Genomic DNA, 24,599 nt, shown 5'->3' with positions numbered 1-24,599 from the left:
CTGGGCAGGAGAGGAGGCAGGGCAAATTCAGAAAGGAGGGTCGAGTAAAAATGAAAGAATTCAGTACAATTTTTTTTCAAAAAAGACAAAATTTTAAGTGATTACTATCTCACGTTTGAAGTACTTAGAAACTAACTCCCATTCCATGATGACAGCTTTGAACTTTCCCATCTTTTAAATTAAATGGAATTGTATTTTCGTTTTACAGATGACGAAATAAAGGCAGTTTCCCCTTTTGAAATACTCCAATGGAGTTGTGAGCTTCTGATGGAAGTTTCTTCCAAAAATGGAGATTATAGCTATTACATCATAAGAGCATAGATTCAGAACTTAATGGAAGAGGTTAGGGAAACCTAACCCCTCGGTTTTATAGATGTGGAATCTCATGTCTACGAAGTATCTGAGGGAGGATTCAAATTCGAATCTTCCTGACTTTAGGTCCAGCACTCTATCCATTATGTCACCTGTGTCCATCCTGGGAGGAAGTCCACCCAGATCGTTGGAGGCCCTCTTCATTTTCTTCTGACATCTTCAAAATACCAATACAGGTAGCACATAGGTATTAAAGATGTGGCTCTTTGTTTCCATGAGAAATGGGATCATTAAAAAAGGAACTCTACAATTTCCCTAATACGATCCAGCCGACTATCTTCCTCCTGTTATCTCTAGGCCCAATCTGTCCATTTGTACTATCGGTCCCAGATATTTATATGAATAGACAAGTTCTAAATGGTGCCCATCAGAATTCATATTATAATCTGAGTATTAGACATTTTAATTCACTAGGTCTCTCCTGTGCAGATGGTCAGATAAAAGGCTTTTGAGTGATTACGGAGCTCTTCCAGGAGGCTCTTCTGTGTTCTAGGGCTAGATACAATCACCACCAACAGGAGCATCTGAAGGACTTCACCATCCACAGGGCATCTCTCTTCTACTTGGACTGTGCACTGGATTTCTTCTGTCACAGTGACTAATACCTTTGGTGAGCATATGGCTTCCTCTTTTATGCCTTGAGTGATATTTACGATCAGAGCAGTGTTATTTCTGTAATATTTTCCAAGAACTCTTGACTGATAGAAAATGCCGTGATAGAAAATCACTTTTAAAGCACAGTTTTATTTTATTCTACCAAATCAAATATTTTTTAAACCGATCAATAAACAATAAGTATATTGTAACCTTATATTCATTGCATCTTTTAATCAGTGGCAAAACAGCAAAGATATGGTTCATTATTGTATGCAGCTTGTGAAAGCCTGCATGTTCTCTGGCATCGAGGATGTCCTCATAAGGGATTGTTCTTGTTCTTGTGGTTATCTTGTGTTTGATATTAATGAGGTCTGAGATTGTTTCCCCACCTTTGTTATCTTCTGCTCCTTCAGATACCTCATTGCCTTTTTGTCCATTACCATCCTCACAATCGTATCCTTCCTCAGCACTGACATCTTCTCTAGTCACATGGTGACCAGAGCTTCTTTTCCCACCTCTTTTCTCTTTGGTATTATTTCTAACTCTGCCATTAGCCATCTGAGACTATAATATAAGGATCAAGTCCTTGGTAGTGCTTTATACTCAATCTGTCCTTTGTCCTTTCAGATCAGTAGTCTGATTGTCACGGACAACTGTTCAGAGATAACTCCTACTTTGGTCACAAGCCTTTAGCAGCCACTAAAATATAATGTAATTGCACATTTATAATCTATATCAAATGCTTGCTTTCTCAAGAGGGAGAGAGGGAAGGGAGGGAATTTGGAACTCAAAAATTCTTTTAAAAAACGTTAAAAATTGTTTTTACATGTCATTGAGAAAAATAAGATAAAAACATTCTTTAAAATGATGTATTTCATTCTTTATGGTATTATTTGGGGCTCAGTATCTCTAGGGTCTATCAATTCCATTCTGGAAGAGAGTGTTCCTGATTTAATATCTGTTGTGCAGTCTCCAAATCTTTGGCCACTGATTCCTTTTTCTTGAACCGTATTTTCCCTTATATTTACTGTCACCATCACTTTTCCCTACCTTTACGTTGAAGTCACTGATTAGCAGAGAGTTTATTGATTTAATTTGGAGAGACTCTTGTTCTTCATCCTCAGCAAGGTAGCAAGCATTTATTAAGATCTACGTCTTAATAGGCGTAGACGTTAATAGGCACTGTGCTAAGATCTGGGAATACAAATATAAGTAAAAAGAAAGACAGTACTGTCCCTCAAGGAGCTTCCATTGTAATGGGGGAAGACAATACAGAAAGACTCCCTAAAAAAGGAGAGAGGAAAGGAAGTACTGGAGATGAGATGTGATGACAAAGCCTAGAGAATCCAAAGTTGGTATGTAAGTTGCGGCTCTTTCTAACCATGGTTGTTTTTTGTTATTATTGTTGTTGTTTTTGGTGAGGCAATTGGGGTTAAGTGATTTGCACAGGATCACACAGCTAGTAAATATTAAGTGTGATGTGTCAGAGGTCAAATTTGAACACAGGTACTCCTGCCTCCAGGGCCGGTGTTCTATCTGCTGGGCCATCTAGCTGCCCCTCTAGTGATCCTTTTTTATTATTACAGCTTTTTATTTACAAAATGTATGCATCGGTAATTTTTCAACATTGACCCTTGCAAAACCTTCTGTTCCAACGTTTCCCTTCCTTCCCCCCATCCCCTTCCCTATAGTGATCTTTTTTCAAATGCTTACACTCAGTCCTGCAATACCAAATGACCATTATCTTATTAAAATAATTAATGTTTCTTGCTATCTTAGTGACCTTGAACAAGTCACTGAAACTCTCTGACTCTTAGTTCATTTATTTGTCAACTAAAATCCCTTAAGCTCCAAATTGATGATCCTCTGATGATGGACAAGTTGCTGTCAGTGTTGGTGGAGGGAGGTTCAACAATGGGAGTTCCCTATACTGCCAAAACCACAATTCCTTTGGGTAGTCATGTATGCTTTTTTAGAAAAGAAAGGCACTTAATGAAAACTAATTTTAAAAAATCCATTTTAAGCTATTTTAAGCTATTGATTTAATCTTAATACTCATTTTTCACTTCTCTTAGAGCTAAACTTTCAGAAATACATCAATTGTTTTAAATGTTGTAATTCTATTAGGTCCTGAAAGACATGGATTAAAAGAAGGCAATTCAATTTTCTTTTTTTGTAGGATTCATACTGGAAGAGACTTAGACATTGTGGGATATTTGATAGATGGGGAAACTGAGAACCAGAGACAGCAGGTGGATAAAGCCATGGGCTTAAGAGTAAGAAAGATCCAAATTCAAATTATTCATCCTGTGACCCTGAGAATGTCACATGACCCTAGGCAAATTACATGATCTCTCTTAACTTCATTTTCTTTATCTGTAAAATGAGGGAGTTGGACTCTAAGGCCTCTAAGTTTCGTGATTCAGTTCTGAATAGTTTTATAATCTTATATGTAACTTTTCTCAGGTCACACATTAAAGTAGTTTCAAAGTGACCTTAGAACCATGGTCCAGTCCACTACCTATGCTGACTCTCATATCACGATAACTAGGGTGAAGTCATTGGTTTTTCTCCTGGGTGCTGATATCCCAAGAGTGTCCTTCCTAGCACCACTCTACCAATCCCTTGGCAGTCAGCTTTCATAACATCATGGCCTCTTCCCCCTCAATTGACCTCAGGCTGCCATCTAAAAGAATCCATTTACTATCAAGTCCTTCCTCTCAGACCCACCTGCCCCACTTCCCGCCCCCCAACTGCTCTTGCCACTCCGTCTCTCCTTCCTTCTATGGGTTGGGAGGCCAGGGGTTATCAGTTGTGAGATAGAGGCACAGGTTGGACTCTGAGGAATGAGCCTTCTTCACCCAGTGTAGCTGCACCTGACCTTGCTACTCTATTCTTCATTCCTTCTGCCTGCACCCACGACTAAATCTTTTCCCAGGTGCCAAAATTGTTCACTGAGGCTCAACATATTATTGTCCTTACATACATAAATTCACAAGATTCTAGACTTAGAGCTGGAAATGCTGTTTAAGTCCATCGCATCTAAACCCTTACTTTAGAGATAAAGAAATTGGAAGTTCAGCATGGCTTGCCCAAAGTCACACAGTTTTTGAGTGTCAGGGCTGGGGTTTGAAAATAGGTCTTCTGACTCCAAAGCCAGCGCTCATCCCACTGTGCCACAAGTTCAGTTTCTTAGGTGACATGAAAGGATATGAAATATGGAAGTGGTAGAGTCAAGACCAAGAATCCAGGTTTTCTGACTCGATGATTCCTATGCTTTTTATATCATTGGGTTTTATGCTTTCCACATGATCCCCACTTTCAAAAAACTTAAGAGTATGATGGGAGACATGTGCGTAAAAAATGAAAATATATATCAAAAAACGAGATACAAGCTTGAGCCCAGTAATCCATATACAGTATTGGTGGATGTTGCTTGAGTGATTGGGGGAGTCAGGTTGGGATAATATTATTCCTGTGATTTGAGGAAAGGATGTCAATGAGAAGAGAAGAGGAAGGATATTCCTCTCTTCCCTTCAAAGCAAGCAATCTGGTTGAGGAAACAGATCACAGACATACAAAATATCTCATTTTATGGTTTTGAACAGGTCCCTCCCTGTCCCTGCACCTTAATTTCTTCCTCTGTAAAAAGAGAGAAGTGGACTTTCACTAGACCCTAGCATTCCCTAAAGCTATTATCCCCCTATCTCTCCTCCCTTTCTTAGGCAAACTCCTACAAAAGCTGTCTACACTCATTGTCTTCCTTTTCTTTATGCTCACTCACTCCTCAACCCTTTGCACTCTGGCTTCCAACTTCATCACTCAACTGAAATTGCTCTCTTCAATGTTATAAATGATCTCTCCTTTTGGCTATTGTCTCCTTTTTGGCTTTTTTTGGGGGGGTGACACTACTCTCCTTATTCTTCCACCTGTTTTTATGTCTCCCAGTTGTGGCTGTATCCCAACAATTCTGTCCTTAATCCTCTTCTCTTGCTATGTTCACCACTCTTGGTGACTTCACCAGCTTCCATGGCTCTAATCAGAACATACAGAAAGACAGCTTGGCACAGTAGAGAATTGGTTTCCAAGCCAGGAAGACCTGGGATCAAATGCTCATACTATCTGTGTGACCCGGGGCAAGTTAAGTGCTCAGGAGATAGAGTGCATTGAAAGAGGAAGTTTGCTCACCTGAGAGTTTCCTTTATGAATGAAATCACAGCTCCAGCCCCATCCCTTTGTAGATGACTACCAGACTTATTTATCCAGCCTGATTCTTCTCCTGAGCTCCAGGCTGGTATCACCAGCTGCTTGTTGGACATTTCCCAATGGATGCCTTATAAACATCTTCAACTCACCAGCCAAAACCCAGAATTCATTATCTTACCCTCTCCGATTCCAAACTTCCTTATTTCTCTTCAGAGCACTCTTCACCTAAGTTTCTCAACCTCGGCATCAGCCCCCATACTGCGTTCTCCTTCAACTCTTTCTCTTCCTGTGCTCTGCAGTCCTTTTCCTTCCCTCATTTCTTTATCTCTTCTTTCTCCCTTCCATCTTCTGCTCCTCCTCGTGTCTCCCCTATACTCATTCCTCCTTTTAAGACTATCTGTATTCTTCTGTGGCAATATATAATAAGGGCTTATTGAATGGTGACTCTTTTTTTTCCCTGGGGACAATCCTCTGTGGATTCATACCAACCCTGGAGTGGTAGCTTATGTGGAGAGATTGGCCCCTGCCAGGGTGACCTAGTGATGCCCGGGTAGGCTGGCAGCCTTCCCAGCCTCATCAAATGTTTGATGAACGTGTTGATTGAGCCAGGCAGAAAAAGGACTGTTCTTTGGAGATACCCACTAGGAGCATTCATCCATGGGCCCATGACAATTGTGATAGTCTACATAAGGTCCTTCGCTCCTACAGGGAGAAGTGGCAGATGGGTGGTCAAAGACATTTACAAGTCAGCTTTGCTCCCAAAGGTCCTCTCTCATGGGAAGACTCCTCTCCTACCCCCTCCCCCCCTCCAGAGATAATATGGTAAGGTGGGAAAAAAAACCCTGGCTTTGAGTGCTGGCCTGGCCTGGTCCTAACTGGCTGTGTGATCTTGGGTAAGTGACTTCCCTTCTCTTGCTCTCAGCTTCCTCGTTTGTAAAATGAAGGTTACTATCTTGATCCCCTTCTTACTTTTCATGAGTGCTGTGGGGCAAGTGTTCTGTAAGCCATCAGAAGCTAGAGAAATGACACTTTCCATTAACATTGCGGTATTGTCCATTTCCACACAGGTACATAGGAAGAGGGGCATGTTTCTCAAACCTGCAAGTGTCCTTACAGGCTGTCTCCTTATTTTAATGAGGGAGAAGCTCACTCCTGTGGAGGGGAAGTGGCCCGCTTACTAAGGTCTCATAGCTAACAACCTATGACAGATACACGAGTAGCAGAACCAGTATGAACCTAAGTCCCCGGGCTCCAGAGCCAAGGCTTTCCACTCCCACTGTTCCCATGTAGCTATCCAGTTCCACTGAGACCAGGGACTGTGTCTCCTCCCTTCCTTTCTCTTCCATAGTATTAATGGTCAGTGCTATCTGAGAGTTGAATGAACTGCCTAGGAAGTAGTGGGCTACCTCCTCACTGGAAGTCTTTATGTGGAAAGCAGAGAAGCATTTGTCGGATTGACTAGATGCCCTCTAAGGTACCTTCCAATTGTGAGATTCTGTGAACTGCCCTATAACCACGTCGTGGTAGAGTGCTAGTACTATTATTATTCTTTTCTACAGATGAAGAACAGAAATTGTGGCTCCAAAGGAGAAATGACTCGCTCAGTGTCCCATAGCTAGTGAGTTATGGACTAGGACTTGGATTTAGAACTGGAAGGGGTCTCGGAAGCGATCTATTCCAATCTCACCATTTTGCTGATGATAAATTTGAGACCAGAACCAGAGCAGTGAAGTAATTTGCATAAGATCACATGGAGTAAGTAAATAAATAGCAGAAATAGGATGTGAACCCCAGAGTTTACATCCCAAAGTCATCCCTCTTTCTTTCTCTCCTGATTCACAGACCACTACTCTTTCCATTGTTTTAGGCTGCCTTAACAAAGCTTGAAAAAGCTGGGCCGAGTCTGTCAGGGTTTGTCATCTGGGTTCTAGCCAGTATCTAGTCTATCCACTAGACTATATTATTTCTGTCTGCTGGTGTTATTACCCTCCCACTTCAGAGATAAGAAAACTGAGTCAGAGTCAGAATTTAGGCTCCGACTAAAAATCTAGTATTTTTTCCACTATTCTGTAGCAACACTACAAATATACTTGCAGGAAAGCACTTTTGCAAAGCTAGATGTGCTATATAGATGTGAACTGTTACCAGGATGAAAATTATGGGCACCGGAGTAAGTGATTGATATCTGAGGTTCTATTACTCAGCCAGATGTAGCCCAGGGCTTGATGTTTGGATGGCTATCCATCTCTGTCCATGGTACCGATCTTTAGTGATTGGGGAAGAAATCTAACCCCTCCTTCTTCTGCCCTGGCCATACAATCAGAACCAAAGTTGGGGGGGGGGAAGGAGGGGGAGCGTGCACGCAACTGGAACTTCTCTATTTGGGGCTTCACATACACTGCAGACCCCATTTGTGGTCCTCAACAACTGAAGATGGCTGTTTTTCTATAGCTATCCCTTAACCCACTTATGGTTTCTTCACAGACCCTTCTTTTTCCTAACTCTGCTCTGGGTGCTCTTTTGGGTTCTTTCCTTGACAGGCTTCTTTTGTCTCTCTTCAGCCTTTCTTTTGGCAATCTCCCTCCATCCTCCAACACTAAATATTATTTGCTTCCATACATATGAGAATCAAAACCGCTTCCAGTCCCAACATCCTTTCTGAATACCAGATCCATATCTCCAGCTGCCTACTGGACATTTCTGAGTGCTCTACTACTGGATCGATTTCAACATATCCAAGACCCCATCTTTTTTTCTTTCTATCTTTTCCTCTTCTTATGCCATTGTTTCTGAATGTGACATCACCATTTATTGCCCCCATGATTGAAACCTTGAGGTTACTGTGATTATTTCCTCTTCTGTACCTCTAATGTATGACATGGGAGACACTGGTTCAGGAGAGCCTAGCATGGTGTGCCCTCGTCAGAGAAGGATTGAATTAGCTCAGAAGAAACACAAGATGTGCAGTTAGAGAGTCCACTCCAAATATTCATAGGGATTATTTGTGTCCGACCTGTGGCTGAGCTTTCCAAGCTCGGATCGGTCTGATCGGCCACAGTCGGACACACTGTGACTCGACTCTAATGTAGTGATGTCACGTTGGTCCTCTTCGAGACTGAAGGACAACAACCAAGCAATCAACCGACCTCTAATGTACAAACGGTTCCCAGGCTGTGGCCATTTCATCCCTGCATTTTCTCTCAAATCCACTCTCTTCTTTCCTCTTCCCATTGTCCCCCTCCTAGTACAGACCTTAATTTTCACCCCCTTTGACAATTGTGATAGCCTCCTAACAGGCCTTTCTATTTCTAGCCTCCCCCTTCCACCAAATCTATCCTGTATGTTGCTTCCAGAATAATCCTTCTTAGGCATATGTCACCTCTCTGCTCTATAAGTTTCAGTGGCTAATTATTGCCTACCTAGTAAAGTTGAAATTTCTCTGGCTGTCACAATCTGGCTGTCACCAACCTTTCTAGCCTTAGCTCCTATTATTTCACTTATGCAATGTTCCAACCAAACTGGACAGTTCTGAACACGCACTATGCGGTCCTGCCTTCAGTTCTTTGCTCTTACACTTTTCTGTGTTCAATGCCCTCCTCCTCCCTCTGTTAAATTCTAACTTATCCTTTAAAACCCAGGTCAGATGCTATTTCCTCCAGGACACCTCTGCCCCAATGACTTCCTCCTTGGACCTCACAGAGCATTTGCCACTTTTTTTACTGGACTTTCCACACGCTATTGTATGAGCTCATTGTCAGACTGTCTTCTAAGCTGTGCCTAGAACAGAGCTTTGCACTCGGTACATGCTTAATTGATGTTTACTGCTGAACAGAAGTGACTCAGGAGAAGAACTGAGTAATGGCATCTCTTTGCCTTCATTGCACAATGAAAGGATCCTATGGCTGTGGAATATTGTAGGCACTATGAGACCCAGTTGGTTAGTTTTGCTGAACTGCAGTTTTTCTTTTTAAATCTTTGTTACAAGGAAAGGCTTCCTGGATAAGGCAGGGGGTAGGACAATTAAGAAATGAAGATGTCAGTAGCAGGTAAGAAAATACATTTTAAAACAAATGAATCATAAAAAAAAAATCCTCCAGGATATTCCAGGAGAACAAGAATTTAATGATCTCTTACTTCTCTGGGATTTAGAGCCCCAGTTAGAACACTGAGTTTTGTCCATTTTAGGAGGTACGTTGATAAGCTGGGGTATCCTGGGGAGGGCAAAGATGAGGAAGGGTCTCAAATTCATGCAACTGGGAATTGATTAAAGGAACTGGGGGTATTGAGCCTGGAGAAGAGTAGAAGAGGATTTAATAACTCTCTTTAAGTCTTTGAAGGGCTTACTTATGGAAAGAGGGATTAGATTTATTCTGCTTGGGCCCAGAAAGCAGAACTAGAAGTTGGTGGGATAAGATGGCCACTGAGGTCTCTTTAAAATCTGGATTCTGGGACCCCAAATTAATTCTCTTTTTTCCTACACTGCTTCTGTGTATTTTACCCTTGGCATGTGCTTCACTGTGTCAGTAGGTCTTTTATGTACATGTGAACTAGAGGGCAGGGAGCTTTCCTTGCACCTCCTCAAATGTAGTCAGTGTGGGGCTGCACACATTGTTGGTCCTCAATAAATCCAAGGAATCCTCTGGGAGTTGCTGACATGTGTGGGATAAGGGGAAACAGGAGAGAGGGGAGGGAGGAAAAGAAACTACCTTTCTCTTGGCTCTGCAAAAATAGTTGAACTTGGCTCAAGGTTCCCTTCCCTTGTTCAGGGCCTAGTGGATTGTATACTCTATAATAGGACATCCCCCCCAACCATGCTGGTTATTGACCCCGAACAAAGAGAGATTGGCACATGGGGTTTTGATCCATTGGCCTCTCCATCACAGCCCCCATGACTTCCTCTGGGCCATTCTTCTTCATTATTCAGAAAAAAGGGCCTTCAAACCAGAGCCAGGTATTAGCATTGTTCTATATTCTACAGGCACAATTGTATAATGGTGCATTATACCCATAATAATATGGAAATATCATACATTGTAACACCTGTGTATATGACCCTGCAATAATGATATTTTTTAATTTCCTTGCTTCATCTATTCTGGGTTCAGGTAGAGGATAAGCCCAGAAACCAATGTGGAAAGAGCTTGAGGGGCATAGGGAGGAGCTAAAGAGGTTGTTTATCACACATCTGGTTTAACAGAAAAAGCACTGGGTCGGGAATCCCAGGACTCCAGATCACAGGGCACTTCCTGTGTACACATCTTTTATTTACTTATCTAGGACTACATTGTCTCCCCCAGTAGAATGTGAGCTCCCTAATGGCAGGCACTGGCTCACTTTTGTTTTTCTATTCAGAGTACCTAGACAGTGCCCAAGGCAGAGAAGGTATCTAATAAGCAGTTGTTGAATTGAAATTATTTAAGGCAGTCAACAGAAACAGGCAGCATGGAGTAAGGGCGATAATATTCTATTGAGTAGAGGAGAGGTAGAGGCAGGTACAAGAAATGGGATCAGGGTTTGTTGGCTGGCACCGCCCTTCAGAGAGGACAGGATCGCTGAGTGTTAGAGCTGGAAGGGGACTTGATCATTTTATTTTATAGGAGCCAAGGGAAACTCCAAAAGAAGTGATTTGCTCCAGGTCCCACAGCTAGAAGGTGACAGAGTTTGAGCCCAGGTCATTGGATTCCTAGCCCAATAGTTCTTTGTGTTATACTAATATGTTATAAACATAAAAGTCCCTGCAGAAGAGGAAATGATCTATTTTCTAGATGCGAAAATGGATTTCAAGGAATTTCTGCGATTGTCACTTAGGCTGTTGGAAAAATTGGGACTAGAACCTAGTAGGTCTTCCAGACTGCCACCATAAGGCTCTTAACCCTTTTGGCTTTCCCGCCTCCAGCTGATGTGAGCAGGGTGTGTGACTAACCTCCGAGCTCTTGGGAATTTGGGTGCTTAATGTTGGGCTGGTCATTATGAAGCCAGTAGGGGCCAGTTTCCTCCACGTGGGCCTCTTAGACGCTAAAGTCTGATGGAGCGCTGTCTTTGGGGTAAGATACCCTTATAAAAAAGAGGGTTTTTTTCAGGTGTTTGCCCTTATGGGAAAACCTGCCTTACACCCAGTTCCAAGCTAGTCTGGAGTATTATCATGAAGTTTCCATAGAAGAGATTAGCTCATCAAAAGGAGCTTGGTGTGTTAGAAAGAGTGTGCTAGATCTGCAGTTAAAGGACTGGCTTCACATCATGACTCAGACCTGTTTACTAACTGTGGTCTTCGGCAAGTCCTTTGTAAGCTCCCTTGTAGCATTTGTTTCCCCATCGATAAAATGGGGGATAACAATCCTTGCAATGGTTCACCCAAGAAGATAGTAAGGGCAGTCAGATCCTGGCTCTGGTGTGTTTGTGGCAAGTCATGGAATCTCTTTAGGGCTCATTTTCCTTTTTTTTTATTTGTTGTTGTAAAATAAGAGGGGGTAGGAGCAGATGAGTTTCTGTTTGATGTCAAGGACCCAGGTTCAAATCTGAGCCCTGCCACTTACTGTGTGACTTTGGACAATCCACTAACTTCCCCGGACCTCAGTTTCCTCATCTGCTAAGTGAGGGGATAGGCCTAGAAGGCCCCCATGGTCTCTCCAAGGAGCCTTGGTAAAGTTGTAGATATGAGTTAGAGTAGAAATGTAAGAAGTTGTTATTATCTGAGCCCCACCCAGTAGTTCACAGAAGGATCTATGGTACAAGCAGACAGAACTTTCTTGGTTGCGGACTGCAAAGACAAACGCCAAGAGCACTAGGACTGTGAGCAAAGTACAGCAGACCTCTGTCTCAAACCTTTGCCTCCCAGACTGTGAGTGGCTGGCTGGCCAGGGGGTACTGGGACATAAAGTGACCCTCTGTTCCAAGCATGGCCTGTTGACAAAGGGTGGGGTCGGGGGGTGTGTAAGCAGCGCCTGGAAGACCAGAGAGTTGTAGAGGTGGAAAGGGATATTAGAATATAGAATGTTAGAATGAGAAGGGATCCTCAAAGTGATTTAATGCAACCGACTCCTCCCCCCAGTTTAGAAATGGGGAAATTGAGGCTCAGAGGAGGAAATGCCTTGTTCCAGATGAGTGTTGAGTGGCAGAGTTCCAAGCAGAACTCAGGTCTTCAGACTCCCTGGAGTTCAGGATTGTAGGAGAATGGAGCTGTGATTGCAGCAGCTGAATTGAGGAACAGAAGAGAAACTGTATTTTAAGAGGGTGGCAGACACTTTTTTTTTTTTTTTGCTAGTTTGTTTTCCTTTCTCTTAGGTGAGCTACTGCTGCTGCCGGCACCAGGTCGGATTTGAAGGGAAGGGGCAGTGGTGGGAGCAGGCAGAGTTTAATGAACCAGGAACCCAGAAACTCCAAATGGAGTCTTTTATCAGCACAGCTCTCCAAGAACCTTTCTGGGTCTTGGCCCTAGGTCAGAGGGATCAGGAGGATAGGATAACACTACTCAGGCATAAACCTGGGCACAAAGACCCTCCAGAGGTGTAGCGAGGCTATATCTAAATGTGCTTTTACAGAGAGGCAGCTAACAGAGTGGAAAGTACCCCAACTTGGAGTCAAAGCCGGGGTTGGGAATCCTGGGCCTATTTATTGCTTGTGAGACTTCACCTCTCTGGGTTTCCCTTTGCTTTTCTGTAGGAGAAACTTGATGAGCTATTAAATCTTTTGATCCTAGCACCTTTGGGATCTCCCCAAGTCTCCTTTCCCCCTTTCGGAGGGGAACGTTCCCTTCACCCAACCTTGTTTCTAACTCCTCAGCCTGCCTGGGTCCATGATCTGTTATTTAGGGAGGTGAGTGGATGGGTGGCCAACAGTTGGAGGCATGGTCAGCAAGGTTCTGAGGGGAACTAGCTATGGCCATCTTCTTCCTTCCCAAACTTCAGAGATGCTCCTTTCTGCACCCTCTCATGTCTCAGGACCTGTGGGGGAACTGGCCAGGACCAGGAGCAAAAAAGGACAGTTTTTTTTTGGGGGGGGGTGCCTGCCTTTTATGACAGGCGGCCCGGGCACACAAAAAGGGGGTCAGATGGGAAAATGTGGTTATAGGAAAAGCTGAGGGAGAAGGAAAGTAGAGAGGGGAAGGGTGGGGGCAGGAAGTCCAGCACTAGTGTCACTGGAGCAAACAATGGCAGGAGCATTAAGCTCCCGGGCCTGGGCACCTTTTTTGAATGGGCAAAGGCAACCCAGGGGAAGGAGGTGGAGGGGTGACAGCTCAGGGACAGGCAGTAACAGTAGCAGCGTCAGGGTGAGGGTGAAGAGCAGGAGGAGGAGGAAGGGAAGGAGGAGGTAGAAGAAGAGGAGGAGGAGGAGAAAGGAGAGGAGAGGAGAGGAGGAGGTAGAAGAGCAGGAGGAGGAGGAGGAGGAAAAGAGGGAGGAGGGAGAGGACGAGGAGAAGAGGGGGGAGGAGGGGGAAAGAGGGAGGGGGAGGGAAGGAGGAGGAAGAGAAAGGCACGGGGAGAACTCGAGAGGGGAAGCCAGCAGCATCAGCGGCAGCAGCAGCGGCAGCGGCAGCGGCAGCGGCAGCAGCAGCAGCAGGAGCAGCGGCAGCCGCCCTCCTCCTCCAGCTCCTGCTCGTTGTCCTCTTCCCTCCTACCCCCCTTCCCCCCCTCCCCCCGTAGGGCCGTCGCCGCCCCGAGCGGGCTCTCTGCGCCGCGCGCGCTGTCCGCGTGCTAGGCGCCCGGGGTTCGGGGCGGTGGCGCGTGTGGGGCACGGACCGCGGGACTCGCGGCGGCGGCAGTGGCAGCGGCGGCGGCGGCGGCGGCTGCTGCAGCAGCAGCAGCAGCAGCAGCAGCGGCAGCGGCGACGGCAGCAGCAGCAGCGCGGGCGTTGAGCGGCGGCGACGGCGGCGCTGACTCGGTCCGCAGCGGCGGCACCGGCACCACCCCCCAGAGCAGGAGGGAGGGAGGGAGCGAGAGGAGGAGAGGAGGCGCGTCCACCTGGCGGTCCAGGCGCATGGAGCAGCAGTAGCGGTGACGGCTGCGGCGGCGGCGGCGGCGGCGGCGGCGGCGGCGGCGGCGGCGGCGGCTGCAGTCGGCGCTTGCAGTCCCACTGGGCCCCAGAGCCCTGCCTCGCCTCGCCTCGCCTCGCTTTGCCTCAGGAGCCAGCCTGCTAGGTAAGTGGCCTGGATGCCATCCAGTGCCGGGGCCCTGCCCTGCCCGGCCCCGGGCGGCGGCGGCGGGGGCGGGGGGTGCGGGTGCCACCGCTGCTGCTGCATGCAGCTGGAGAAGGAAGGTAGCGAAGGCAGGCAGCAGGGCGTGTGAGAGAGAGGGAGCGAGGGCGGGAGCGGGAGCGGGCACGGGAACCCGAGCCCGAGCCTGGCCGCCGCGGGCACCGAGCCCCGCGCTCGCCCTCCCAGGCATTGCAATCTAGGAAAGGCCCCGTTCGCCTTCTGCCGCCTGCCTGCTTGTCTGCCTGGCCGGGGAGGGGGAGGGGAAGTCTTGGGGGCCGCGGGAGCCGCGCGCGCGCGCACGCACACACTCACTCACACTCACACACACTCACACACACTCACCCAGATACATGGCCACGGCCACACGGGCCGGCAAATACACACAGCCACGCACACGCAGGCACACACACAGAGACACGGACACGCGCGCGCCTGCTGCGCTGCGGGCTCCGGGCTAGCTGTCGAAGCCCGGCACCGCCGCGCGCGCCTTTCGCATCCCGCCGGGGCCGGAGCTGGGGGAGGGGGCCAGGCGAGCCTTTCTTCCCCCCCCTTCCCACCTCCATACCCCGACGCCCTCCTACCCGGGATCGGCCATCCCTTGTGACAACTGGCACGGGCCAGGGCCAGCCCAAGGCGAGCCGGGCTTGCGGTCCGGCGCCGCCCCGCACAACCCCGGGGGGCCGCTGCCAGGGAGTGCGGGGATGGTGGGCGGGCGGGCGCGCGGTGCTGGCCGCCTGCTGCCGCCGCCGCCGCCGCTGTGCTGTGGAATCCAGCGCTTGCAGCATGACTGCCTCTGCCTGTTTGTGGGCTGCCCGTCCCCCTGGGGAGCTGCCCGGGAGCCCAGAACCCCCCTCCATCCTTCCCACTACACACACACACACACACACACACACACACACACACACTAAAAAAAGCCCAAAAGCAAACCCACCACCCACCCATTGGGTCCGATTGCAGCGTCGGCTGGTTCGGGGGACATTTGGATCCCCCTCCCCGTCGCATCTTTAGCTCTCTGGCCTCTTGTTTGTGTTCGTTGCCGTGTATGTGTGCTGAGACACTTTATTTATTTATTTATTTTTGCGTGGTCTGGTGGTGGTGGTGGTGGTGGTGTGCGCTATAAATATGGCGTTCCCTGCACTTTGACCCGGGGCTTGGATTTCTCTTGGCTGTGCTTTGACTGAGGGGACGAGAGGGAGCCAAGGGGCTGCAGGCACCCATTGGGTCAGGGCGGTGGCAGCGGGGGCGGCGGCTTCTGCACCCGAACCTCCAGGCAGCCCAGCACCCTTGCACCCAGTGTGCTCGCTCGTTCTCTCTCTCTCTCTCTCTCTCTCTCTCTCTCTCTCTCTCTCTCTCTCTCTCTCTCTCTCTCTCTCTCTCTCTCTTCCTTGCTTTCCACGGTGGCGAACATATGCCTGCGGTTTTATTTACCGCCATGACGTTCCATGGCTTGGGAAAAATTTTCCCTTCTTGAAAAGGTATTTTTAGAAGGGGACAGAAAAGTCCTCATGAACTGTCATTTTACATATTAACTGGGAAACTGGCTAATCAAATAAAACTGGCTGACTGTCTGAAACTATCCCAGAGAAAAATGCGGCTGGGAATATAATTAGCCATCTGTCTCCTGAGCAATTTAAATTTGGGCCCGGACATCTGTATTACAATGTCCAATTTTTGGAAGCCTTGGACGTTTACCCAGCGGGGACAACAAAAACGGATTCGCTGACTAAGTTTGGAGGTCTGACCTGTATTTGCGTTCTCCCTTCACTTCCCCCTCCTCCCACCTCCCCCTCTCCTTGGAACCTAGACTCGGCCCTCGCGCCGGCCCGGTTGAGAGCCGATCCCTCTCGCTTGGCAGACTGCAGTGTTGGCAATGGCATAACTGGTTTGACGGGGCTACAGGTTCCACAGTCTTGGCTCTCGCAAGTGTCATCGGCAATCTGACCTCCCAGAGGAAGGAGATTGATTGCAGGAATACTAGCGATGGGACAGACATTCCTTTCGCTACCGGTTCAGATTGAGCAGCAGAGGGGGGAGGGGGAGAAGGGAGCGGGTGGGAATTCAGCAAATGTCTGAATTCGTAGAATCGGTCTCACTTCTCTGCCTTCGCAGCTCGGGCTTATTTGTAAAACTAGGGAGTCGGGGCGAGGTGATCTCTAGGGTCCTTTCCAGCCGTGATATTCTAGGTCCTTCTGACTCTAACCCCCGTAGCGCTTCTCCCTCCCTCTCCCCACCCCCTCCTCTTTTCCGGTCATTTTGTCAGGTTATCTCGTAGCTGTCAATATTCTGATGTGGGGTTTAGCGGTGTATCGGGTACCCGCTGTTCGGCTGAGACCAGGATGTTAAACCGTGCTAGGAAGGGCATTGTCCACAAATCTGCCCGTCTCTCTGTCGAGCTTTTTGCCTGTTCGAATTAAACCAGCAAATATCACTAGAGAGAAAAGAGAACCAATTTGGATGGGGAAGAGATGGCACCGGGAGGAAATGATTTAAGAGAACTTCTCCTAATATCCATTGTCAGAATATAATTAAAACGAGCCACAGAACGACTGTGCAGCCGGCTAGAGAAAGCCATTTAAAAGCACACTTTAAAAACAAACATTTGACTAAATAACGAGCCTTGATAGATGGGTAACAATTACGTAAGCACGTGGCAGATTTTGACATACATCAAGTCTGGTAAATAAATCAACCTGCTCGCTTGAAGAAATCGGGGGTGCAGCCATGCTTTATTAAAACAGGAAAAAAAAAAGCCTGCTCACAACCTCCAGACTGGAGTCGGAGGCAGACCAGCCCCGCACTCGGGGAGCCTGCTTCTGCTGCTGTGCTCGCCCAGGCTAATGATTCGCAATTCCCACGCCTCCCTGGGATGGTCCTGCAGTCGGAAAGGAGCTGGGAGGTGGGGATAGTGGCGAGATCAGAAAGCTGATAAAGGGGGAAAACCTGCTGGGAACTAGGGAGCGGGAACCAGGACATCGGGACAGGCTTTGCCACTTACCAACCCCGTTTCCTCGGACAAGCCATTTCCCCTTTCTGAGCCTCAGTTTCCCTAGCGGAAAAGAATAAGCAGCATCCTACTGCTTGCACTCTCAGAGTAGAAGTGAGTGCCAAATGGGACAATGGAGGTTAGGGTTCCATAGAAATGTCAGCTCTCGTGGCCGATGCTTCCAAGCTTCCAGGGCCCACCGTTTTCCTGCCCTAGGTGCTCCCTCCGCCCAGACACATCTCAGCCCCTTGGCACCTGGGAGTTGCTGGGGCTGAAAACATTTATCAGGCCGTGGCTGGGCTCCGTCCTCACAGCCCAGACTCCCCTGACAGCCAGTCTCTTGGTAAGCCTGTTAGTCCTAGCCTGGCTTTCACTTTCAAGAACAGGCCATTACTGCGTTGGTAGTGCCAATGATGCGTTATTTTATTTTGGATGAAAATCTTTTAGATTAAGATTTAGATTAAAATATTATGAGATCAAACTTTTAATGACACTAACACAAAGAGGGATTCAGGGAGGGATGGTGCAAAGATCCTCAGGTGCCCCACCCCTCCCCATTGAAAATCTTTTAAAAAATGAATGTAGAACTGCCTACCCTTAGAGAACATCGGTCCCTTCCTTTTTCAGAAGAGGAAACTGAGGGTCAAGGAGTCCCACCGTCAATGCCTAGACTCAAACTCTATTCCTTTGACCGCCCCCCCCCCCCCCCGATTTGAGCTCTCTTGTCTCTGCTTTCAAAATCCCAGTTTGGAGGTATGCTAGCTGTGTGGTCTTGGATGAGTCACTTCTCCTTGTCACCCTTACTTTCCCCATGGAAGAAAATCGTTGGGGATTGTAGTAGATAATTTCACAATTGCCTGTTTTCCCTTCCAGCTCTGAAAACCTCTACCCCCTTTTATTTTCCTTGAATTAATTAAGTGGCTTTAGATCTGGAGGGAAAATTTGCTGTATAATAGTGGTTACCTTGAGCCTGTATCATGTTGGGCCTTGGAGATAACGATTTTTCCCATGGAAGGTGGGGGAGTAGGGCCTAGGTTGCCCCAGACTCTGAGACAGTCTTCTTCCCTTCTGCTACCCAGCCTCAGGCAAAGGTAGTCAGAGCCTAGGATGGGGAAAGGAGAAATCGAGCTACCTCCTTCTGCCTGTTTGCCCCACTCCCCAAAGCTTCAGATATTCCAAAATGTGGACCCTGCTCTTTTTTGGAGTCCTCTGTGAAAAATCGCCCAACAGCTCAATGATTGGAGATCTGCCGTAGTAGAGGGTCGATGTGGGAAATGGGGGCGTCGCTTTCCAAATTCTAGTTCATCCGGCCAGCTCCTGCATCCTGGCCTTGCCCTGATCTCTTGGCCCCTCTTTCTTATTTGGAAAACCACCTTTTAGGCAGAGGATAAGATTTTTCTGAGCGCCCCTCCCCCCGCCTCCTTTCTCTTAACATTGAAACCTATGTGACTTTACTCTTAAAGTCATAGGTTACAGAGAGGAACTTTAAACATCATCTAGTCCCCAGCTTCTTAAACTGTGGTTCAAGACTCCATAGGGGGGTCTTGTAATTGAATGTGGGGTCTCAAAATGATGATTTCTTATCAGGAAATGTTTGAGTTGTATACCTGTTTTATATATCTATATACCCGGGATCACCTAAAAAATTTTCCGGTGAAAAGGGATCGAGAGTGAACAAAGTTGAAGAAGTGCTGCCAGCCCACCCTCTTGGTTTTCGAGATGGGGAACTAAGGTACACAGATGGGCCATCATTTGTCCCAAGTCACACAGGCAGTATGGCAAAGCCAGACTTGAAGCTGAGATCTTTCGACCCCAAATTAAATCCTCTTTCCACTTGTGCACATTGCTGTCTGCTTCTCTCATTTTGCAGGTAAGGCATCAGAGAGAAAAGACTTCCCTAAAGTCACATAAGCAGGAGGTGGAAGAAGCCGAACTTCAGCCCAGGCCTCGTGACTGCCAAGTGAAGAGCCCTTGCCACTGGGGCGTCCATTTTGTGCTCTGGGGCCAAAGGTCCCAGCCCTCCTCCAGAAAGCTCTTCCGTGCTCTGAGGGTCTCCGTGGCCTTCAGGGGTCCCACGTGCAGGTGAGGAGGCTCTTTGCGGGTCTATTTCTGCAGCCCGTTCCCTTTCTTTCCTGTCACCCACCCACAATTTTGTCTCTTGCCTTTCTCGTCATCTCACTGTTCCCTTGGTGTTTCTCTCTGTAGCCCAGGGCTCTGGCCTGCCATCTTTCTCTTTCCAGTGGAGAAGGCCCTGAAGTGTTGGAGACCAAGTAAGTACTGAGCTCCCATTTCCTTTCCCCTTTCCCTTGTGCTGGTGCCATAAAATCCTAGGGCCTGAAATTCCAGCCAGCACAGTGCTTTCTTCTCTCACATTGGAGGTTTTCCGATGGATTTCCCTTATGACATAGGGATTACGGGAATGGTTGCTCTCATTCTACAGAGGAGGAAACGGATGCAGAATACAAAACATGGAGAAGATGAGAAATCCCTCACATTTTCATAGCTCCATAAAATTGGCATGAGATTTTTCTCCACCATGGGAGAGAGCTGTTTGCTGACCCCATTTTACTGATGAAGAAACTGAGGCCTAGGGGTCATCCACTCCATCCCTCAGCTTGCTGACTCAGTCAGGTACATCCCTCACCTTCCCTCTGCTTAAAACCGCCTTGGAAACAATGTATCGCCTCCCTTGGAATGACCTGTGGATTTGGACTCAGGGAACCCAGGTTCCAATTCTTGCTACCTGTGTGAGGAGGGACAAGTCCCTTTCCCTCCCTGGGCCTCAGTCTCCTCATCTGTAAATTGACCAGGTTGGTCTCATTGACCTCTGAGGTCCCTTCCAGCTAAAAATCTATGATCCCACGATTCTTCAAGTGTTTCAAGCTTCAAGCTTCCAAGCACCTATTGCTATTGGTTGAAGGGATGGGGTCAGAGATCACGTATCAAAGGGAACAGGTACTTGGTGTCCTTTGGTTTTTCTCGTTTGGGTCTACAAATGTTTGGATGAGGTTTTTTCCCTCCACTGTGCAATTGTCACTTTTCAGTGGCTTCCTACCCATAGACTCCCCCCACTTCATAACAAAGGAAGCCCACCAGGCCAGGCCAGCCAGCACAGAGAGAGAGCACAGTTAGCAGGGTCTGCCTAGTAAGCTCCCTTATTTTCCTTGGACCTCTGGAAGGCAACTTAAAATCCAGCCCAGAGTTTTTCCTTGTGGGACTTGTGTGAGGGGCTTCTTGTGGGATGGCAGAACTGAGGAGAACTGGGCACCCCCGTGGGGTCTCACTTAATCTCATCTGTTTCTGCCTAAGTTAGCATACTGAAGAAAGCAGGAGCAGAAATGACCTTGGGGTTTGGGAAATGGGCCCGAGCCTAATGGCTTAATAACGTCAGTGGAAGGAGCACCAGATTTGGGAATTCCACCTCATGGGGTCGAATCCCATATGCCTTACTTCTTGTGGAATCTCAGGAGATCTATTTTCCTGATCTGTATTTCTTTAAACAGGTTGGAATAAATGATGTCTCAAGAAGGGCCTTCTAAAGCTCTGACTTTATGAACCTACTGTCTCCTCAGTAATAAGGGATATGGACAGAGGGGGAAGGGTAATATAGAACAAAGGGAAAGCAAGTGTTTATATCTCCAGTGGGATAAGAGGGTAGTGAGAATAATCATTCCAATTTCTAGATGTTTTTTTAGGTTTCTGTAGTGCTTTTTTCTCACCAAAGTCCTCTGAAATAGTGTGTGAATATTATTATCTCTATTGTACAAAACAGAGGCTTCCCTGGCTCTTGTGATTGTGAGAATCAATCCTAGAGATGGGTTCATGAGCTGCCTCCCTGGACTTTGGGAAAAAAAGAACAACTGATTGCTGTGTAGCCCTGCCCGGAGGCTGAGGGATGGACAAAATGGCCCCTCAAGATACTTTCTAGTCACAGAATCACCCCGTGTTAGACCTGTAAGGGACCTTGGAGCTCATCTGGGGGAGTTCCCTTATAGAAAGTGAGGTAGCTGGCCCATAGCCAATCCCCACTGGCATTATAAATGAATTCCTAGAATTTTAGAAACAGTCTTTCTCTATCTACAATGTATCCAAGGTCAAACTCAGAAAATACCAAAGGTTTTGCTGTCTCTTCTAAGTCAAGGTTGGTCTAACTCCGAGTCAGCCCCCATTTGTGAGGCTGTCCTGCTTGGCGGAAGGGAAGGGGAAGGGACCCGTGTGCCCTAAGAGGTCGGTCGGCTGGCATCGGGACAACATCTGGCTCCTTCCTCAGGAGGGTCCCCACACAACACCAACATTGGGTTCTTTTCATTTCTTTCTGCTTCCCCTCTGTACCCTAAGCTTGTGCTTTCTAATGTTTTATTCATAGAATGTTAGAGTTGAAAGGAAGCTTAGAGAATTATCTAGTGTAGCAACTCTGCTTCACTTCAACCCCATTCACGAGAGAGTCCCGACATCACCCCACAACAAGAGCACTCCTCTCATTTGACAGTTGAGGAAACTAGTAGACAGAGGCTCATAGTGTGTTGTCCGAGGTCATATAATCAACAGGGCTGGGGTTTGAGTTCAGGCCCCTTTGCTCAAAACTCTCGCCCTCAGAACTCACTGTCCCTTGTTCTGGTATCACAGCAAAGAGCTGATACAATCGAAAAGAATTCAAATGACTGTTTCTCTTGAATTTAGAAAAGCTTCTGCCCCTGCACCCCTGCTCCAATTAGCCTTCCTAATTATGTTTAGGTTGACATTATAATAAATTTACATTTCCTCAAGCTTCACCTGCTACTGTCGGGAAGAAGAGAGTGTTGGGTGGGAGATGAAAGTCTTAAATGTTTTCCTTGGGGGGAATCACCTACACTGCCGATATTGACACACGGATAACCGAGGATTGCCATTTCAAATGGAAACATGAGCCCGTCTTTCTGCGGGTGTGTGGTGCGGTAACCCGGATGTCTTGGTCTTAGTTATTTGCCGACACTGCCGTTCTCTTCCAGGAAATATCACTGTCAGAAGGAGCTGTCAGGCACACCATGCTTCAGATGTGAAAGCACAGGGGTGATGAATTGCGGGCTGGGAGGTGGGGAAATTGAAGTAAGAGATGGGCCAGGGTTTCATACGCCAGTCCTTCCCGTGTAGGCATTAACTTGAGGAAGAATCAGTACCGGCCATATCTGAGGCCAGCTATCATTGAATAAACATATCAGTTCCATGGTTCTGAAACCCGGAACACTATATGGCCTGGGGACCTCTGGGTATCAGGATCTCATCCACGATTGTCTTTGGTAGTTGATGTGCCTCTTGGAACCTGCCCATTAAGATCTGGCTCTAGGGAGCTGAGAGCTTTGTTTTTGTCTAATTCTGGGAGAATAAGGATCTTTGGAACATGACCCATTGGTCTGTATCTACTGGTCTCAGGGGAAAAGTAGGTTCTCTCACCAAGCCTTTCCTCTTTCTCCCAGCTGCTATTTTCTTCTCAACTTGCTTGTGATTAATTAGCCTGCAGGGTTTTAGCCCAGGGACATAGTCCCAGGCTTACCTGGGTCTGAACCAGATGTCTCCCCCTGCCTTTAGTTGCTGAATAACTGGGACAAATTCCTGAGATGTCACCACTCCCTGAGCATATGTGGGGAACAGTCAGCATTGCTCACACTTAGCTGGCATGTGAAGGCTTACAGAAGGTTTTCCTAGCAACAACCCCAGGAGGTAGTGCCAGTAGTGCTGTCTACATTTTTTACAGATGCAGAAACTGAGGCAACCAGCAAAGTACTGGAACTTGGCCTTGAATCCAGGCCTTTTGGTTCAGATGCCATTGTTCCATAACGTAAAGCTTTGTGAGTGAACCGATGTATCCAAAGTGCTTTGGAGTTGTGAAACCCTACATAAATGTCTGCTCTCGATGCTTGTATTACTTTATGGGCATTATAGAATCGATCCAGAAAAGTGCACTCTACTAATTCTTCCTCACTACCTCACCACCCAACAAATCAACCGAATTTCCACAAACCTATCTTGGCTTCTTGTAACCAGAGGATCGTCAAATTTAGAGTTGAAAGGAACCTTCGATCACAGTGCCAGAACTGGGAGGACCTTAGAACATGGAAGATAACATGCTAGAGCTGGGAAGGGTCTTAGAACATAGAACATGGCTTGTCAGAGCTGGGTGGGACTTTAGAACATGGAAGATAGTGCAGCTAGAGCTGGGAAGGGTCTTAAAACATAGAACATGGCTTGTCAGAACTGGATGGGGCCTTAGAACATGGAAGATAGCGTGCTAGAGCTGGGAAGGTCTTAGAACATAGAACATGGCATGTCAGAGCTGAGTGGGACTTTAGCATGTAGAACGTAGCATGTCGGAGCTGGAAGGGATCTTAGGATGTAGGAGATCCTTTAGCTAAACATGAGAAATAGACTCTTTAGAAAAGTCTCAGAGGACAGTGGTGTCAAAACACTTAGAAGCAAAGCCACCAAGTCTTACCAACAGCTCCTTGAGGGCCTCATTTTGACTTTGCTTGAAATTTTAATATCTCTTTTATTGTTTTTTCATTTATTTTGTCCAAGATTTCTCAATGCCATTTTCATCAGGTTTGGGCCCCATTTGGGCCTGTGTTTGACACTTTTGTCCTAGGAGTCTCTTTGGTAAATGCAGTACAGAAATGTAGAATCTCAAGGATGTGAGATTTAGAACTGGAAGAGATTTTTTTAAAACAGATTATCAAGTCTACCCCTCCTCATTTTACAGATGAGGAAATTGAGGTCCAAAGAAGGTAAGTGATTTGACCAGGATCACACAACAAATTACTGTCTGAGGCACGATTTAAAACCAGTCCTCTTTGACTCAGGATATATCACTTGCCCCATTGCACCTCAGCAGCCTCTAGATCCTCAGAGTTAGAAGGGCCCCAGAGGCTTGTACAGTCCATCTTGTACTGGAACACACTCCCCAAGTGGCCGTCCAGGCCTTTCCCCTTTCTCTCCCCAGCCCCTGTTTTTCATACCTACCTCACTGTATTCCTTCATGTTATTCTCTCCATATGGACCTGTTAACTGGTGCCGACATCCAGAAGTTGCTTTTTTCCCCTCAAAACCATTGAATACATTTTTCCTTCCTGGGTCACCATCGAGTCTGTCAGCTCCACTGCTGCTAGATCAATTTTCCTCAGTACTTGCCTCTCAGGCTCTCAGCTCCTCTGGTTCAGTTTCCCTGCCCCTTGTTTATGCTTGCTTTGTGTCTAATTCGCTGCTCTGCTCCTGCCCTAT

At 47.1% G+C, this 24,599-nt stretch overlaps 1 protein-coding gene across 1 annotated transcript in view; it reads left to right on the top strand.

Moving 5' to 3' along the window:
• The first annotated feature begins 14,221 nt into the window (after positions 1 to 14,221).
• The window catches only part of LOC127542520 (myosin-11-like), a 158,753-nt gene continuing 148,375 nt past the window's right edge, over positions 14,222 to 24,599 (top strand). The window contains exons 1-3 of the mRNA XM_051968183.1: positions 14,222 to 14,308; positions 19,219 to 19,430; positions 19,554 to 19,618. The gene's annotated coding sequence lies outside the window, so the exon portion shown is untranslated. The remainder of the gene's footprint in view (positions 14,309 to 19,218; positions 19,431 to 19,553; positions 19,619 to 24,599) is intronic.

The sequence above is a fragment of the Antechinus flavipes genome, chromosome X (genome assembly GCF_016432865.1).
Source record: "Antechinus flavipes isolate AdamAnt ecotype Samford, QLD, Australia chromosome X, AdamAnt_v2, whole genome shotgun sequence".
Classification (NCBI taxonomy): Eukaryota; Metazoa; Chordata; class Mammalia; order Dasyuromorphia; family Dasyuridae; genus Antechinus; species Antechinus flavipes.
The sequence above is the reverse complement of the archived record's forward strand: the minus strand, read 5'-3'. Positions and strand labels throughout refer to the sequence as shown.